Genomic DNA, 18942 nt, shown 5'->3' on the forward strand with positions numbered 1-18942 from the left:
TTTTCAGACTTTGAATATTCCTGAAGCACAACATTACAATCTGAAGACCACAATTCATTCAATTTCCACAACAGATCATTGAAGCATAAAACAACCAAACTCTGAATCACTGAACCACTGAACCCTGTCAATCATCAGTTATCAGAACACAGAGCAGACTACAGAACTCTGCAATAACTGTCAGACCCCACTGTAAACCCAAAAACAAGCTTCAAAAGATATACGCTACTTCAAGGAGCCAAACCCGCGTATACACGCTCTTTTACCGAAGCCAACCTGCGTACAGATCTAAAAATAAACTTTCTCAATTTGCAGCTGTACCAGACATTAGTTAGACCCAGAACATAGCATTGCGACAATATGCAGATCTAGAAATAAGCATAATCAACCATATCATGATAGTGCATTTCAAACCATTAGATCCCGATCTATCCTTAGATCTAGTCTTCCATCAACCAATGTGATCTCTCCTTGGCTTAGATCAAGCAACCCAGCACCTGCAAATCAGATCTCTTTCACTCTTAGATATTCAAGCCTTGTCAAAAGATGATTTTGCCTAATGATCTTCTTCTCCTTATATAGTCTTAGGCCTAGCTCAATACCAAGAGCCAAAACCATAGAAACACAATACCATCAACTTCAAAACTAGGGATCGACACGCCCGTCGAGACACAATGGTCCGAAATCATAGGCACAACTTCCAAGGACTAACCACCATGGACCAAAGGAACCTTTCCACATACACGCGCTTTTTATGAATCGAACTAGCGTGTACACGCGACTTGGGCTTAACGAAACGGCGTGTATGAGCTTCCTTGGCATGCTGTACTGAGATCTGTCTTCTGATTAAGATGCCATCACTTGTACCAACCTCTGAGCACTTGTACCATCCTCTGAGTGAGTTGCCATCAAGGACAACACTTGAGTCATAATGCCAACATTAAAATGTAAAAGTGATGATGTTTTCCATCACTTGTTAGGCAACAATGATGTCTGATCTTATGTTGAGTTACATTTTACACTCTAAAGGTGATGTTGTGTTTCCTTCAATTCTCAAAGAAAAATAGTGTTTGGTGTTATTTTTGTAAATCATGTGTTGTAGTGATGATGTGTTTTCCATCACTTGTTGGAGCAACAATGATATGTTGGCCTTGTTTTCATAGCTGGGGTATGGTGTCAATCCTAATGTAAACTTGACCACTGAGTATGTATTATAAACTCGTGGCAAGTATGGGATGCTTGGTTGGTCATGTAAGTCAAGCAAGTAATTTGAAAAGCAATGTACTATAGGTTGAAGAGGTTGGAGGTGTCGGCTCATCGCTTAAGGCTCCGAAGAACAAAGGTGAAGGAGATGGAAGTGAGGCCTTTCAGGATTCTTGTGATGCATACAAGGTATAGAGAAGTTGTAGATTATTTTTCATGCTTTTGGAGGACCAAAAGCTCCTTAGTGGGGAGGATTGATCCAGATGGCTCGAGAGACACACATAGGACAAAGAGGGCTTATGGAAGCTCAAAAATCAAAATGATAAGAATGCTTTCAAACATGGACCAGAGCGTAGATCTCGTCGTCCTGATCGCAGTGGTGTGAACGGTTCGTCAAACCGAGTCCGTATGCGAAATTTAGCAGCAGTCAAAGTTTGGTTGACTTTTGCTGACTGGGCAGGCTTAAGGAGGCAGCAATTTGGACAAAATCCAGCCAACATGGGCCAGATTCTGGGTGAATTTGTGGCCTGTTTAATTTATCCCCTTCGGTCATTTTTCGAATTTTTGAAAATGACTATCGATTTTAAATATATAAAAAAAATATATAAAAAAGAATTTGGTGGCGGGCCTTGACCCCTGCCACCACCATCGCACTCCAAATCATAACAAAATATAATTAAAATAAGGACCGATGGCCATGACCCTGTCGGTCCAACCGCACCCTCCTCCAAACCGTATACATATTAAACTTAATATTGGGGTGGGCACAGGCCACCTCCGGTGGACCCGGCCCACACCCCCAAAACTCCAACATATGCTGTTAAAAGGCCAGAGTCGGTGGGATTTGAACCCACGGCTGGCGGGAGGGCTGGCCCCATCCACATGGCGGCTCCACATCATATCACACCAAACCAAATTTGTGCCATAAACGGTCATCACACATACGCCCAACAAATATTAATGCACCATTTAATATGGCTACAGAAGGTGTGGAGGCGGGCTGCCCAATGCGGCCCTGACCCTCAAAAACATATATTGTGGTTGTTTAAAAAAAAAAGTAATGTGTTAAATGAGAGGGGTGGGGATTGACCACCCGACCCCTCCTCAACTAATTTCGTTTTTTACCAATTTGCCAAACAATCTTCATTGTAATATCCGCCCGGTAAAAATTATATAAACCTTCATTTCAACAGTGTGCTTAGGATGGAGGAACCAGGAGCGGGCATGGAAATCAAGATGTAACTTTTTTTTAATTAATTTATTGCAGGTGGAACTATGATTGAGCGAAATTTCCAGGAGGGTGAATTTTTTGCAGTGTCCAAATTGGACAAATTTTATGTTGATCTTACACCTCTCAGTGACATGGACCCGTTGGAACAATCGGTTTCCTGATATGAATAGCAGATTTGCAGAGGACCTGGAGAAGGGAATCTTTGAGGAATCTAGGGGGAATCTAAAAGATTCCTTGAGCCCCCGATTTCCACTTTCTCAGAATTCAGAAATTTGACTGTCGATTTTGCATTATTCGATGCCACAAATCTGATGGTGCATTCAGATTTTCCATTTGCTCATTTCATTTTTTGGCCACTTTTCTAAGTGGAGTGCAGGTGTCAGCATTCATGTGCGAGTAGTCATTTCCATGTGATTCGATGCCGTGAGATCGATGGTCCGAACAGCTTCAGCAGCTTGACATCCTTTTCTTCAGATGGCCCAGGATGTGAGGTATATGCAATGTGTTCATGTACTTCTTTTGCTATGCATTGCGCTGCATAGATCCCTGTTTGATGTTTGATGAGGGATCTTGTTTCTTACTTGTTTTCATGATTCCTGCTTGATGTGATGTGGAATCATTTATGGGATGTACTTGTTGTCATGATTCGTCATGTTTTGTTTGAGATCCCTTTGTCATCATGTTGATGGGATACTCATGTTGTCGCCATGTATGTTTGCATTGAGATCCCTTTTATGCCATGTTGGTGGGATGTTCATCATGCATGAGTTTATGTCATACTGATAGGCGTACCTTTTTTGAATGAGAGTTTTTGCAGTGGAACATCTCTTGGAGCCACTCCTACATGAGGGAATTTTCCTTGTATGATAGCGACATCACCTTTTACGTACATCATCACTATTGAAAACACTTAATGCAGTGGCCTATACAATCCTAATACCGAGGCCCAGAGACGTAGTCCCTCCTGGATGAACTCCATTATCAATGTCTTATGTTTTCATGTGCTGATGATTGTCATGTTCCTCTTCTTTACAATATGCAGATGTATTCATTTATGTTCTTTTAAAAGTGCAATTTAACACATCACAAAAGTAAAAGGTCTTGGAAGGTTCCTTTGTCACACCCGGACCTGGATCACAACATGCTCTCATTTCCTAGAGCTTCAAGCAATAATGTAAAGAAAAAACCAAGCAAAAGAAAAAGGAAAATAAAGATGGGTGGAAAAACAAAGGCTGGCATATCTCATTCAACCACGATTTCTCCCTCCTCACATCTGTACACCCAATATGTGGACTTCCTCATTATTGCTACCCATTTCCCCATGGCATTTGGCTCTAAGATACCTTATCCCCATCCATTCCATCATTATTCATATGATCCCTATTGATTGAAGGATGTACCAGGGACATGTATTTTCCCTTAGGGGTTGGGAACACCTAATAGGGTCATCTATTAGCCACTCCTACCTGGGGGGTAACACTAGTACGTGATCAAAGCCACAAATTTGGAAGAGAGGCCCCACCTAAAGTATCAATTTTCCCATGATTAACAAGCTTGGTTCACTTAGATGCACTAATGCTTAATTGTACCTACCGTTGAAGATGCAACATCGGACATTGTGTGTGATTGGAAGGTAGTTTTCATTATGGGTGGGGCAACTTAAATGGGGCCCATGTCGACTAGAGGAGCATTATAACACCCTAAAAGTGAAGTGTTGAGAGCCATGGGACTCTTATCACTTGTATAGAATCACTCCATTCCATGGGTACCTACAACACCCCAACAATCTGCTCTTTGCCCCACATTATTCATGAGATGATTGTGAAATTTTCCTTAAATTGCAGCAATTGGAATTAATTCTTCTAACTAATAATTATGCATTTTATTTTGATATAGAAAAATAAATAATTAATCACACTATAATTCTTCACAAATAAAAACATTCTGAAAATAAATTGGAAATTGAGAAAATGCTAGCACACACAAAATAAAAAAATGACACAGTTATTTTTGGACAATTGTCCCTAGAAAAACCCAATGCGGGAAAATCGGTGATGCAGATGAGGGTTTTATTATTATGCAACAATAAAATTATTAGTACAATATATGGATGCTCAACTAACAATCAAATCTGAGAGAAATACTGAAAAAATCAACAAAGGGAAATTTACCCTCCAAAAGAAATCCTGGCTCAATCAAGCCACTCAAATTGGTTAACTCAAAACCCCTTGTGCAACTTCTTGGCAAGCCTTACATAATCACCCACATTATCTGCCAATATTTTCCACAAATCTACCTCTAAATAACTGCTACTTCTCTGGAAATGATCCTCTGACGCATTGGAACATTATTTTGACTTCTGACACTGAATCTTCCTCCTGCTTAGCCAAAGTGAACTGCCTTGTTGAGGCTATTGTGTAGTCCCTGCACAACCTCTTGGAGAAATAACTCAACATCCTCTATTGACTATCCAGAACTGGAAAAATCCTCCAGAATCACTGTCTCTGCATCCCTTCTAGCTCTAACTCTCTTCCTTTACTTGATCTATGTAGCTAGATAGCTCAATTTGCTAAGGAAATCGCGCTATTGGATTCTCTTTCATGTGTCTTGATCCAAACCCATTGACCTCCTCATATATTCTCTCATTGGCTCACCAATGGCCATGATCAAGTCCTCATCAATGACTAAGCTCATCTTTGGGTTGATCCATGCAATTTTCTAGAGAAGTCTCACCTTTCTCAATTAATTCATGTTAATTAATCATTTTACCTAAGTTAGACTTAGGAAAAATTTAATTACTGACTAATTAACTTAATTGAGCCATCTCTATGTATTTTCTCCTGAAACTTTTTCTAGGTTTTGGAGCTCCTGTGTTTCTAAGCCTCTCTAATCAAAATAGAGACTAGAAGACCTGTCTGATGCTACAAAAATCAACATTACCTCTTAGCGAGGAAAGTGTTCTCTCGATCTCGTAACATCATCTCCCCTACACATTGTTGATGTTTGACAACTGTAGCAACTTCCATTGCCCACGGACTACTGTGCAACTTTGATTCATCTGCTACTCTGAGCTAGTTTATGCTACCATTGCACTTCACAGTAAAACCTGTATTGATTCCAACTCTTCCACTGTGCTGTAACTAATCTCATGTTGTTGTTGCTGCAACTACTACAAATGAGAAGAAATAATTTGAATCAACTGTATCTATGGACTGTAATTATCTCCTAAGTCACGGACTGCTACTAGTCTCTACACTGTCCATTGGATCTATCTGCATTGCAATTTCACTGTGCTCCTTAGCATTTGACTACAACTAGTATTGCAAATGTCCCTTAATAACTGAATGCACCATCTAAAATTGACTCATATGCTACTAAATATTGTGGGCCCCTTCAGAAAGGGTATTGATCCAAGAGGAAACACCTATCCAATGCTCACCTCGATGGACCCTACCCAACTCTACGCAACTATGGAGTTTAGAGATGTATGTCTCCCCACCTTTATCCTAGAGGCAAAACTGCATACAAAGTGAAATCTTCCTCAAGCCTAGAGGACAATTGGTCAATCTTTGCTGAAGCTGCTACCTAATCCTACTTCTCATTCTTTTCCTTCTTCCTCTAAGGACACTAGGTACTGTAGTGACCAAACTCACCACATCTGAAGCACTTGAACTTCGATAGGTACTTTTTATTCTCTCCTCCCTGTGAGCCTTGTCCTTGAGAGGGGCATTTATTTTCCTTTCCCTTCGATGCAAGGGCTACGTCCTCCTCCTCCTTCACACTCTTTGATCCTCTGCTGCTGCCACTAAGACTACTCTTGACTAGAGCATGTCACATTGTAGAGTCTCCAAAATGTATTCAAAATATCATCCACTTTCACCTTTATCACCACCATTTCACTAACATGTCACAACTCCATGACCATATAACCTTTCATTAGCCTCCATTTTCATAATTATATGGGTTATCTTTGTGTTTTCCAAAAGTTAATGATTTCTAGTATTATAAGTGAATTAAATGGTTGAAACTTAGAAAAATGACATATACTTGCTAATACTTAAAAGTGGCTTGAGTTTCATGACATGTGTAGCTCATTTGGACGCTTCCAAGGCACCCTTATGTGGTCTCCAATACTAAAATTCGAATTATCTTCAAGATATGGAAGAAGATTTGGATAAAGGTCAAAGAGGATATGTGTCTCATCATTACCTATTTGAGTTGTAACTCTATGATATTTTCTAGGGATCTAGGGAGAGAATAATGAACCTCCATTAATGAGGTATCTTCTTATGTGTTTTTATAAATAGGAGAGTCTTCTCCTTTGAAAGGCATGTGTAAAGTTGGAGAAATGCTCATGTTTTGAATATAGAATTTGGATTTGGCACCATGCTCATGAGTGATGTTCACCTTGATTTGGTTATGCTTGAATTTGGAGCCTCTTAACTTGCCATCTCTCATGCTTTTGGATTGGCCACCAACAATGTGTGAGATTTATTGTTTTCATAGATTAAGATTTATTACATTCATAGATTAAGATTTATTTCTTTCATATCTTTTTGTGTGTGAGAGGTTAAGAGTGATTGTATTTATTTGCTTTCTACATAGAAGTTAAGAGCATTTGTTTTTATTTACTTTCATATCTTTTCCTGTGTGAGAGGTTAAGAGTGATTGTTTTTATTTTCTTTCTACCTAGAAGTTAAGAACATTTGTTTTTATCTGTTTTCATATCTTTTCCTGTGTGAGAGGTTAAGAATGATTGTTTTTGCTTTCATTTCTGAAAGAGTGGTGTACTTTTCAATTCCTGCAGGATTTAAATATTAGGGTTTCAATTTAGCACGCTGTACTATAATTGTACCATAATTTCCTTTGAGTTGATTATTGAATTAGAAAAGGTGAATTTGGTTTGTCATTATTTGGTTTCATAGTTAGATTGATCTAAATTGAAAGTTAATTTCTAGGATATATAGTGCACGCACGCTTCGTAAGTTTTAGGAAACCCTCGGGTTGACAATTAAATGATAGGTAATTAATCTGCCTCAAAATTTTGGCATCGTTGCTAGGAACTAACTTTCAATCTAGAGTTCATTTTTTTTAGTTTTTTCCTAGATGCATGATTAAAGCATGTAGATGCATAAATCATTTAGTTGCATATATATATATATATATATATATATATATATATATATATATATATATATATATATATATATATATATATATATATATATATATATATATATATATATATATATACCATTTGTGGACGAAGGATCTAGAATGCAGATCAAATATTCTTTGGAGCACAAAGACTACATTGAGGAATGGTATCGAAATGCGATTGCACCATGACATTCATCTGTTCTTCAAGAGATCTTTGCGGAAAATCTAAAGGTTAAAATGATTTCTTATGTCCTCATACACAATCAGGTACATTTCATAAATTTGGATATGAATATTTTAGAAAGTTTAATCCGTAAATGGTTCCATTGGAAACATTCATATACTTAAAAATAAAAATAAAAATAAAATTCTTTCAAGTAGATAAGTTAGGAAAAATAAAATCAATCTTGATTACATGTTTTTTAAGTTCTTGAGTGCATTTTTAAAAGTTTTTAGACTTTAAAATATTTTAGAATTTTATTTATTTTCTTGCATTTTCTTTTTCATTAACATTACAAATATTTTCAATAAAAAAAATTCATGTTTTGATTTTAAATAATTAAAAAAAAAATCATGTTAGTTTTTTTATGTTTCTAATAAGGAAAATGTAAGTTTGAAATTAATAATAATAATAATAAAATCAGTTTTCTCTTTACTATCTTCATTTTCCAAGAGAATTGACAAATTAATAACTAGCTCTCGTGCAACCTACAAAAAATAAATAAATTTGATTGCATTAGCTTAAAAAAAAACAAAATCCAAAATTCATCATTTAAAAAAAAAGAATGAAAAGAAATAAAACTATATCTTGCTTTAGAATTGTTGCATATATCTTCTAAAAATATCCTTCCAGAGTCATTTTCAAGTGATGACATGATTGAACACCTTGCATTGATATGGAGGCAAATTAGAGCGCCCCTTATTGCTCGATTGCTAAAATTTGCTATTGGTATTTGCTTGATAATGTCTTTGATGAGAAGGTTTCATAAACTCATACCTATCTAAACCCATGCCTGATATACATCTCAAGGTTGCAAAGCTCAAGGATGCTCCCTCGAGTTCACCCAAATTGCAGACTCGAATGGCGGGCACATTGAGGTATGCATATCTCTGAGAGTCCACCCAAATGGGAGGCATATCAAGGTTACGAAGTTCCAAGATGTATATCTCGAATTATGAAAGTTACCAGTGTCCATTAGAAATAAATAATAACAGTCGAGTTGCAGATCAAATCGAACCTAGAAAGCCCGAGTGCAATACTTGCAGAGGAAATGCATAGCAGCTTAAAAATGTTAGTTTTAAAACATGATTTCTGGTCAAATGAAAATGAATTAAAAAAATAAAACATGGGTTTTTATCAGAACAGGGTCAGTTATAAAACCCAAGAACGATTTTTGTAAATTTGTAACCGATTGGAAGATATTCGGGGTTATCTGGAACCTTACTTGGCAAATTGCGTGAGAAAAAAAATAGTTTTTAATTAAATGCACAGATAATGGTTGCGACCATGGAGAAAGGATCAAATTCGATTTTGGATGCTATGGTGGTTTTAGGAATCAGGATTGTGATTTGATATCACCTAAATCCATGGATTCATTGCCACAAAAGAAAGACATGTAAAAATGAGCGACAAAGGAGGCTTCATTGATGGAAATATCGTCTGCCCATGGTCAACATTAGTCCACAGCTCTACGACAATAGTAATTAGTTGATTTGATTATTAATTCACCGCTAAATTCAATACCTATCCAACGATGTATGGTTAATGCCTACAGTTAGAAGTTACAAGCCACTAATCTAGTTGGGTAAATGAGAATCTAAGAGAATGCAGGGGTATTGAATTAATATCTTATAAACCTTTTTGTGGCATTGACGACCTTTTTAACATATGATGTTGTGTTTTCTCAACTAGTCTTGCTGTAAGTAGAGTTGATTTTCATTTTTGTTATGGATTATGCTCCATCTATACACATTAACATCCAAGAGCATGAAGAAATCCCTTTACTCAATGAAGAGTTGACGATATCTGGTGGGAATGATGTAAATTTGACAAGAGGCATTTCAGGTGACTATTCCTGCAACAATGGGGAAGAAAGAATTTCAAGATCAATTAGGTCGAAGCATCGGTCTGTTGAGAATGTTAACGAGTTACATGGAAATTTTTTTAATACGTTGTTTTTTTATTTGTTATGTTTTTTTTTTGTTACGTTGTGTTTTTTTTAGAATGTTATTTGTTTTGTTTTGTTTTTTTAATGTATATATTTATGTTATATGCTACAATTTGTTTTTATGTGTTTTAATGTTTTATGTATAATGTTATGTTTTAATTTTGATATTATGTATGTTATGTTTTAATATTATGTTTATGATATGTTATGTTTTGTGATTAGTATGTTTAATGTTTTGTTTTTCACTTTTTGAATTTTGCAAATATTTCATTAGTTTTATTTTTTTTAAAGAAATTTGCCATGGAAATTTGTCAATTGTTCTATTTGCTAAATTTTATGGAAGAGGTATTGATCAATTTCAAGACTGAACTGGTTATTTGTTCATAACAAAAATTCATAGTTGTGTGTACTTTATTGTTTGTTCAGGATTTTAGCTACAGAAACTATGCAATTCTGCAGCTGAACAACAATTCTGCAGCAGAACCACAATTCTGCAGCTCTGTATTTAATTCAATTATCTATTTGTCAAGAATGCATTCTAATTAGAAAATCATGATCAAAATTTTTTGGTTTTTTTTAATGATGATGTTTTCAAGCATGATGCAGGAAAGAAGAAGAACAATGAAGACACTTTATCTGCAAGATCGATTGATGAATTTTTTTTATTGAGGATTCTTTTGCAGGAATCATTAAGCATTCACAAATAACATTTCTTTATCTTTATGTAATGCTATGGTTCAAACATAAATTGAGGAAATTGTTTTCTTTTAGAAATTGGATTTATTATCACAATTGTGAAATTGGACTAACTTTTTGAAATAAAAACACGTCATGAACCTGTCAATTATGCAAAATTTTCATATTTACCTAGAGAAATTGATCACTTCTCTTTGAACACACTCATGCTTGTTGCAATGTTAGTGCCATGTTTGTTTTCAACTTCCAGGGCAATTGGAGAATTGAAGGAAACCAATTGTGCACGATTGGTTTTCTACGACCAATTTCAAGAGACATGAACTAATTAAATCCATTTCTATCATACTTAAATGCCATCATTTTCCCTCTCCAAGCTCACAAGCTATCCAAGAATTTTTGCTAAGCATCATCATCACTATTTTCCTTGCAAGAGACGCATGTTTCATTAACCCATTAATAGAGACATTCAGCTCACTTACATGCTGATTTTTACTTTTTCTTTCTGTTTGCTTATTTACCCTCTTATCATTTTTCCTTTCCATTAAATAAACCTTGATTTGTTGCAAATTTTTTCATTCATAGTCCTTCCAAAATCATCATTTCATACTTGTGTTAGATGATGGAAGATTCATTAAGGCCTCCCTTCTAAAAAGTCTTGGCCTTTCAACGTCAACACATTTTCTAGGTTCAGGGCTAGAGTCCTTATTAGTACCTTGAGGCTTGTATGCATCAATGACAAGTTCTCTTGCTGACAATCATGGGAATACATCAATATCCCTTGATCATTAGATCTTGCAAGTGGCTCGACATCAGCTCATCTATTCGCACTTTGCAAGATGTACTTAGGTACCTTGGCACTCGTTGATATTAATGGTGAGTTTGCCTCGCATTGGTTAACGTCATTCATCAATGGCCGGTAATCCAATGACTTCTCTTCATGCTCGACAACAACACATTTATTCACATGACTAGAATTGTACCATCGAGTTTTGTAGTAGGTGAAGACTATATCATTTCAACATTTTGCAGCAGATACAACAGATTTAGCAGCAGAAATAAAGAATCCACTTTCACCACCTCATCCACCATTTACGCAACCAAGAAGCAGATGGAATTCTACATTTTATTCCATGATCCAACAACTACGACTTCTCTACATATGCACAATTTATCCACTTCCTAGGTAAGTAAAGGTATGTTTTTTTCTAGCTTTTAATCACAGAATTCCTTGAATACTAAAATTATAATTTTTGGAAAATACTTCACCAAATTTCCTTTCTCATTTGAAAATATCATAAACACCTTTAGTTGGGGGGAAGGGACATCCATTTATTATCACATCCATGTCACTTCATTCCATTTCACTTCATTTCATCCTAACATACTTGACTAATCATTATGATTGCATCATGGTTCAAAACTTATGTGATTTGCAAATAAATTCCTAAATGATGAGCATATTATATGGTTGATTTATGCATTCTTAAACATGTTCAATGAATCTTGTTACAACAAAAAAAACAAGGTATTGAAACACAAGAACCAATACCAATTAAGATTTGGTTGTCACACAAGAAACAACCAAACATGTTGCAATTCAATGTATGATAAGGAATACTTTTCAAAAAGAAATAAAATTGTCAAATACTATGAAATGAAAAGTTTAAGGACATATGATATAAGCCAAGCTCAATGAAAAGAAATTCATGATTAAACAATGCAATAGATTGCACGAAGACATGCAATAATGTCAGTTGGGGGGAATGTAGAGTCTCCAAAAAGTATTCAAAATATCATCCACTTTCACCTTTATCACTTCCATTTCAATCGCATGTCACAACTCCATGACCATATAACCTTTCATTAGTCTCCATTTTCATAATTATATGGGTTACCTTTGTGTTTTCCAAAAGTTAATGATTTCTAGTATTATAAGTGAATTAAATGGTTAAAATTTAGAAAAATGACATATACTTGCTAATACTTAAAAGTGACTTGAGTTTCATGACATGTGTAGGTCATTTGGAAGCTTCCAAGGCACCCTTATGTGGCTTCCAATACTCAAATTTGAATTATCTCCAAGATGTGGAAGAAGATTTCGATAAAGGTCAAAGAGGATATGTGTCTCATGATTACCTATTTGAGTTGTAACTCGATGATATTTTCTAGGGATCTAGGGAGAGAATAATGGACCTCCATTAACGGGGTATCTTCTTATGTTTTTGTATAAATAGGAGAGCCTTCTCTTTTGAAAGGCATGTGTAAAGTTGGAGAAATGCTCATGTTTTGAATATAGAATTTGGATTTGGCACCATGTTCATGAGTGATGTTCACCTTGATTTGGTTATGCTTGCATTTGGAGCCTCTTAACTTGCCGTCTCTCATGCTTTTGGATTGGCCACCAACAATGTGTGAGGTTTATTGTTTTTCATAGATTAAGATTTATTTATTTCATATATTTTCTTGCGAGAGAGGTTAAAAGTGATTGTCTTTATTTTCTTTCTACCTAGAAGTTAAGAGCATTTGTTTTTATTTGATTTCATATCTTTTCCTGTATGAGAGGTTAAGAATGATTGTTTTTTCTTTCATTTATGAAAGAGTGGTGTGCTTTTCAATTCCTGCAAGATTTAAAGATTAAGGTTTCAATTCCACGCGTTGTACTATAATTTCTTTTGAGTTGATTGTTGAATTATAATACTTGAATTTGGTTTGTCATTATTTGTTTTCATAGTTAGATTGATCTAAATTGAAAGTTAATTTCTAGCATATATAGTGCACGCACACTTCGCAAGTTTTACGAAACCCCTAGGTTGACAATTAAATGATAGGTAATTAATTTTCCTCAACATTTTGGCGTCGTTGCTGGGGAAGTGTGCCTAGGAACTAGCTTTCAATCTAGAGTTCATTTTCTTTTTAGTTTTTTCCTAGATGCATGATTAAAGCATGTAAATGCATAAATCATTTAGTTGCATATCATTTAATATATTAACCATTTGTGGACAAAGGATCTAGAATGCAGATCAAATATTCTTTGGAGCACAAAGACTACATTAAGGAATGGTATCAAAACGCGATTGCACCACGTCATTCATTCATTCTTCAAGAGATCTTTGCGGAAAATCTAAAGGTTAAAATGATTTCTCATGTCCTCATACACAATCAGATATATTTCGTAAATTTGGATATGAATATTTTAGAAAGTTCAATCTGTAAATGGCTTCATTGTAAACATTCATATACTTAAAAAAAAAAAAAAAATCTTTCAAGTAGATAAGTTAGGAAAAATAAAATCAAGCTTGATTACATGTTTTTAAGTTCTTGAGTGCATTTTTTTAAGTTTTTAGACTTTAAAATATTTTAGAATTATATTTATTTTCTTGCATTTTTTTCATAAACATTACAAATATTTTCAATAAAAAAATTCATGTTTTGATTTTAAATAATAATAAAAAAAAATCGTGTTTGTTTTTTTATGTTTCTAATAAGGAAAATGTAAGTTTGAAATTAATAATAATAATAAAAAAAATCAATTCTCTCTTTACTATCTTCATTTTCCAAGAGAATTGACAAATTGATAACTGACTCTCGTGCAACCTGCAAAAAAAATAAATTCAATTGCATTAACTTAAAAAAAAAACAAAATCCAAAATTCATCATTTAAAAGAAAAAAGAATAAAAAGAAATAAAATTATATCTTGCTTTAAAATTGTTGCATATATCTTCTAAAAATCTCCTTCGAGTGTCATTTTCAAGTAATGACATGACCGAACAGCTTTCATTGATATGGAGGCAGATTAGAGCGCCCCTTATTGGTCCTTTGCTGAGATTTGTTGTTGGTATTTACTTCATAATGTCTTTGATGAGAAGGTTTCATCAACTCATACCTATCTAAACCCATGCCTGATATACATCTCAAGGTTTCAAAGCTCAAGGATGATCCCTCGAGTTCACCCAAATTGCAAACTCGAATGGCGGGCACATTGAAGTATGCATATCTTTGAGAGTCAACCCAAATGGGAGGCATATCAAGGTTACAAAGTTCCAAGATGTATATCTCCAATTATGAAAGTTATTAGTGGCCATTAGAAATAAAGAATAATATTTGAGTTGTAGATCAAATTGAACCCGGAAATCCTGAGTGCAATACTTGTAGAGGAAATGCATACTAGCTTAAAAACGTCAGTTTTAAAACATGATTTGTGGCCAAATGAAAATAGATTTCAAAAAAATAGAACATGGGTTTCTCTCAGAATGGGGTCAGTTATAAAACCCAGGTATAATTTTCACAAATTCATAACCAATTGGGAGATACTCAGGGTTCTCGGAAGCCTTACTTGGCAAATTACGTGAGAAAAAAAACAGTTTTTAATTAAATGCACAGATAACAGTTGCGTCCATGGAGAAAGGATCAAATCCAATTTTGGATGCTATGGTGGTTTGAGGAATCAAGATTGTGATTTGTTGTCACCTAAATCAATGGATTCGATGCCACAAAAGAAAAACGTGTAAAAAGGAGCGACAAAGGAGGCTTCATTGATGGCAATATCGTCTGCCCATGGTCAACATTAGTCCACAGCTCTGCTACAACAGTGATTGATTGATTTGATTATTAATTCACTGCTAAAGTCAATACCTATCCAACGGTGTATGGTTAATGGCTACAGTTAGAAGTTACAGGCCACTAATCTAGTTGGGTAAATGATAATCTAAGAGAATGCAGGGGTATTGAATTAATATCTTATAAGCATTTTTGTGGCACTAACGACCCTATTAACATATGATGTCACGTTTTCTCAACTATGCTTGCTATAAGTAGAGTTGATTTTCATTTTTGTTATGGCTTCTGCTCCATCTATACGCATTAACGTCTAAGAGCACGAAGAAATCCCTTTACTCAACCAAGAGTTGACGATATTTGGTGGGAATGATGTAAATTTGAGAAGAGGCATTTCAGGGGACTATTCCCGCAACAATGGGGAAGAAAGAATTTCAAGATCAATTAGGTCGAATCGTTGGTCTGTTGACAATGTTAACGAGTTACATGGCAATTTCATTTTTTTTTTAATTTATTATGTTGTTTTTTTTGTTATGTTTTTTTTTGTTACGTTGTGTTTTTTTAGAATGTTATATGTTATGTTTTGGTTTTTTTAATGTATATATTTATGTTATATGTTACAATTTGTTTTTATGTGTTTTAATGTTTTATGTATAATGTTATGTTTTTTTAGTATATATTTTAATGTTAGGTTTTAATTTTGATATTATATATGTTATGTTTTAATATTATGTTTATGATATGTTATGTTTTGTGATTAGTATGTTTAATGTTTTTTTTTTTTTTTCACTTTTTAAATTTTGTAAATATTTCAATAGTTTTATTCTTTTTAAAAGAAAATTGTCATAAAAATTGATGTGAAATTTAATTCATGATTGGAGCAAAGTAGAAAAAAATGGGGGGCGGGGAGGAGGAGGGAACTTTTGAGATGATTCACTTACACACATGTTGAAGCAAGAAATAAAAAATAAAAGAAAATAAATCGTTCTATTTACTAAATTTTCTGGAAGAGGTATTGATCAATTTGAAGATTGGACTGGTTATTTGTTCATAACAAAAATGCATAGTTGTGTGTACTTGATTGTTTGTTCAGGATTTTAGCTACAGAAAATGCGCAATTCTCTAGCTGAACAACAATTCCGTAGTTGAACCACAATTCTATAGCTCTGTATTTAACTCAATTATCTATTTGTCAAGAATGCATTCCAATGAGAAAATCATGATCAAAATTTATTGGTTTTGTCTAATGATGATGTTTTCAAGCATGATGCAGGAAAGAAGAAGAACAATGAAAGAACTTTATCTGCAAGATTGATTGATGATTTTTTATTTATTGAGGATTCTTTTGCAGGAATCATTAAGCATTCACAAATAATATTTCTTTATCTTTATTTAATGCTATGGTGCAAACATAAATTGAGGAAATTGTTTTCTTTTAGAAATTGGATTTATTATCACAATTGTGAAATTGGACTAACTATTTGAATAAAAACATGTCATGAACCTATCAATTATGCAAATTTTTCGTATGTACATAGAGAAATTGATCACTTCTCTTTGAACACACTCACGTTTCTTGCAATGTTAGTGCCATGTTTGTTTTCAGGTTCTAGAGCAATTGGAGAATTGAAGGAAACCAATTGTGCACGATTGGTTTTGTACGAAAAATTTCAAGAGACATGCACTAATTAAATCCATTTCTATCATCCATAAATGCCATCTTTTTTCCTCTCCAATCTCACAAACTATCCAAGAATTTTTGCTAAGCATCATCATCACTATTTTCCTTGCAAGAGATGCATGTTTCCACTTACATTTTCCATTCACATTTTCCATAATTTTCTTTCATTAACACATTAATAGAGACATCCAACTCGCTTACATGCTGATTTTTCCTTTTGCTTTCCGTTCACTTGTTTACCCTCTTGTAGTTTTCCTTTCCATTAAATAAACCTTGATCCACTGCAAAATTTTTCATTCATATTCATTCCAAAATCATCATTTCATACTCGTGTTAGATGATGGAGGATTCATTAGGGCCTCCCTTCTAATAAGTCTTGGCCTATCGACATCAACACATTATCTAGGTTCATGGATAGAGTCCTTATTAGTACCTTGAGGCTTGTATGCATCAATGACAAGTTCTCTCGCTGACAATCATGGTAATACATAAGTGTCCCTTGATCGTTAGATCCTGTAAGTGGCTTGACATCAACTCATCTATTCGCACTTTGCAATATGTACTTAGGTACCTTGGCATTCGTTGACATTAATGGCGAATTTGCCTCGCATTGGTTAACGACATTCATCAATGGCCAGTAATCCAATGACTTCTCTTCATGCTCGACAACAACACATTTATTCACATGACTAGAATTGTACCATCGGGTTTTGTAGTAGGTGAAGACTATATCATTTCAACATTTTGCAGCAAATACAACAGATTTAGCAACAAAAATAAAGAATTCACTTTCACCACCTCATCCACCATTTATGAAACCAAGAAGCAGATGGAATTCTACATTCTATTCCATGATCCAATAATAGCTACACCTTCTCTACATATGCACAGTTTGTCCGTAAGTAAAGGCATGTTCTTTTCTAGCTTTTAATCATAGAATTCCTTGAATACTAAAATTATAAGTTTTGGAAAATACTTCACCAAATTTCCTTTCTCATTTGAAAAGATTGTAAACACCTTTATTTGGGGGAAGGGACGTCCATTTATTATCACATCCATGTCACTTCATTTCATCCTAACATACTTGTCCTAATCATTATGATTGCATCAGGGTTCAAAAGTTATGTGATTTGCAAATAAATTCCTAAATGATGAGCATATTATATGGTTGATTTATGCATTCTTAAACATGTTCAATAAATCTCGCTGCAACAAAAAGAAACAAGGTATTGAAACACAAGAACCAATACCAATTAAGATTTTCTTGTCACACAAGAACCAACCAAACATGTTGCAATTCAATGTATGAGAAGGAATACTTTTCAAAACGAAATAAAATTGTCAAATACTCTAAAATGCAAAGTTTAAGGACATATGATATAAGCCAAGCTCATTCAAAAGAAAATCATGACTAAGCAATGCAGTAGATTGCATGAGGCCATGCAATAACATTAGTTGGGGGGAATGCAGAGTCTCCAAAATGTATTCAAAATATCATCCACTTTCACCTTTATCACCACCATTTCACTCACATGTCACAACTTCATGACCATATAACCTTTCATTAGCCTTCGTTTTCATAATATGGGTTACCTTTGTGTTTTCCAAAAGTTAATGATTTCTAGTATTATAAGTGGATTAAATGGTTAAAATTTAGAAAAATGACATATACTTGCTAATACTTAAAAGTGGCTTGAGTTTCATGACATGTGTAGGTCATTTGGAAGCTTCCAAGGCACCCTTATGTGGCCTCCAATACTCAAATTCGAATTATTTTCAAGATATGGAAGAAGATTTGGATAAAGGTCAAAGAGGATATGTGTCTCATCATTACCTATTTGAGTTGTAACTCTATGAGATTTTCTAGGGATTTAGGGAGAGAATAATGGACCTCCATTAATGGGGTATCTTCTTATGTTTTTGTATAAATAGGAGAGCCTTCTCGTTTGAAAGGCATGTGTAAAGTTGGGGAAATGCTCATGTTTTGAATATATAATTTGGATTTGGCACCATGCTCATGAGCGATGTTCACCTTGATTTGGTTATGCTTGCATTTGGAGCCTCTCAACTTGCCATATCTCATGCTTTTGGATTGGACACCAACAATGTGTGAGATTTATTGTTTTTCATAGATTAAGATTTATTACTTTAATAGATTAAGATTTATTTCTTTCATATATTTTCCTGTGTGAGAAGTTAAGAGTGATTGTCTTTATTTTCTTTCATCTAGAAGTTAAGAGCATTTGTT

This window comes from Pinus tabuliformis, chromosome Q (genome assembly GCF_031772625.1).
Source record: "Pinus tabuliformis cultivar Carrire ecotype Pingquan chromosome Q, CPIR1, whole genome shotgun sequence".
In the NCBI taxonomy this organism is placed as follows: Eukaryota; Viridiplantae; Streptophyta; class Pinopsida; order Pinales; family Pinaceae; genus Pinus; species Pinus tabuliformis.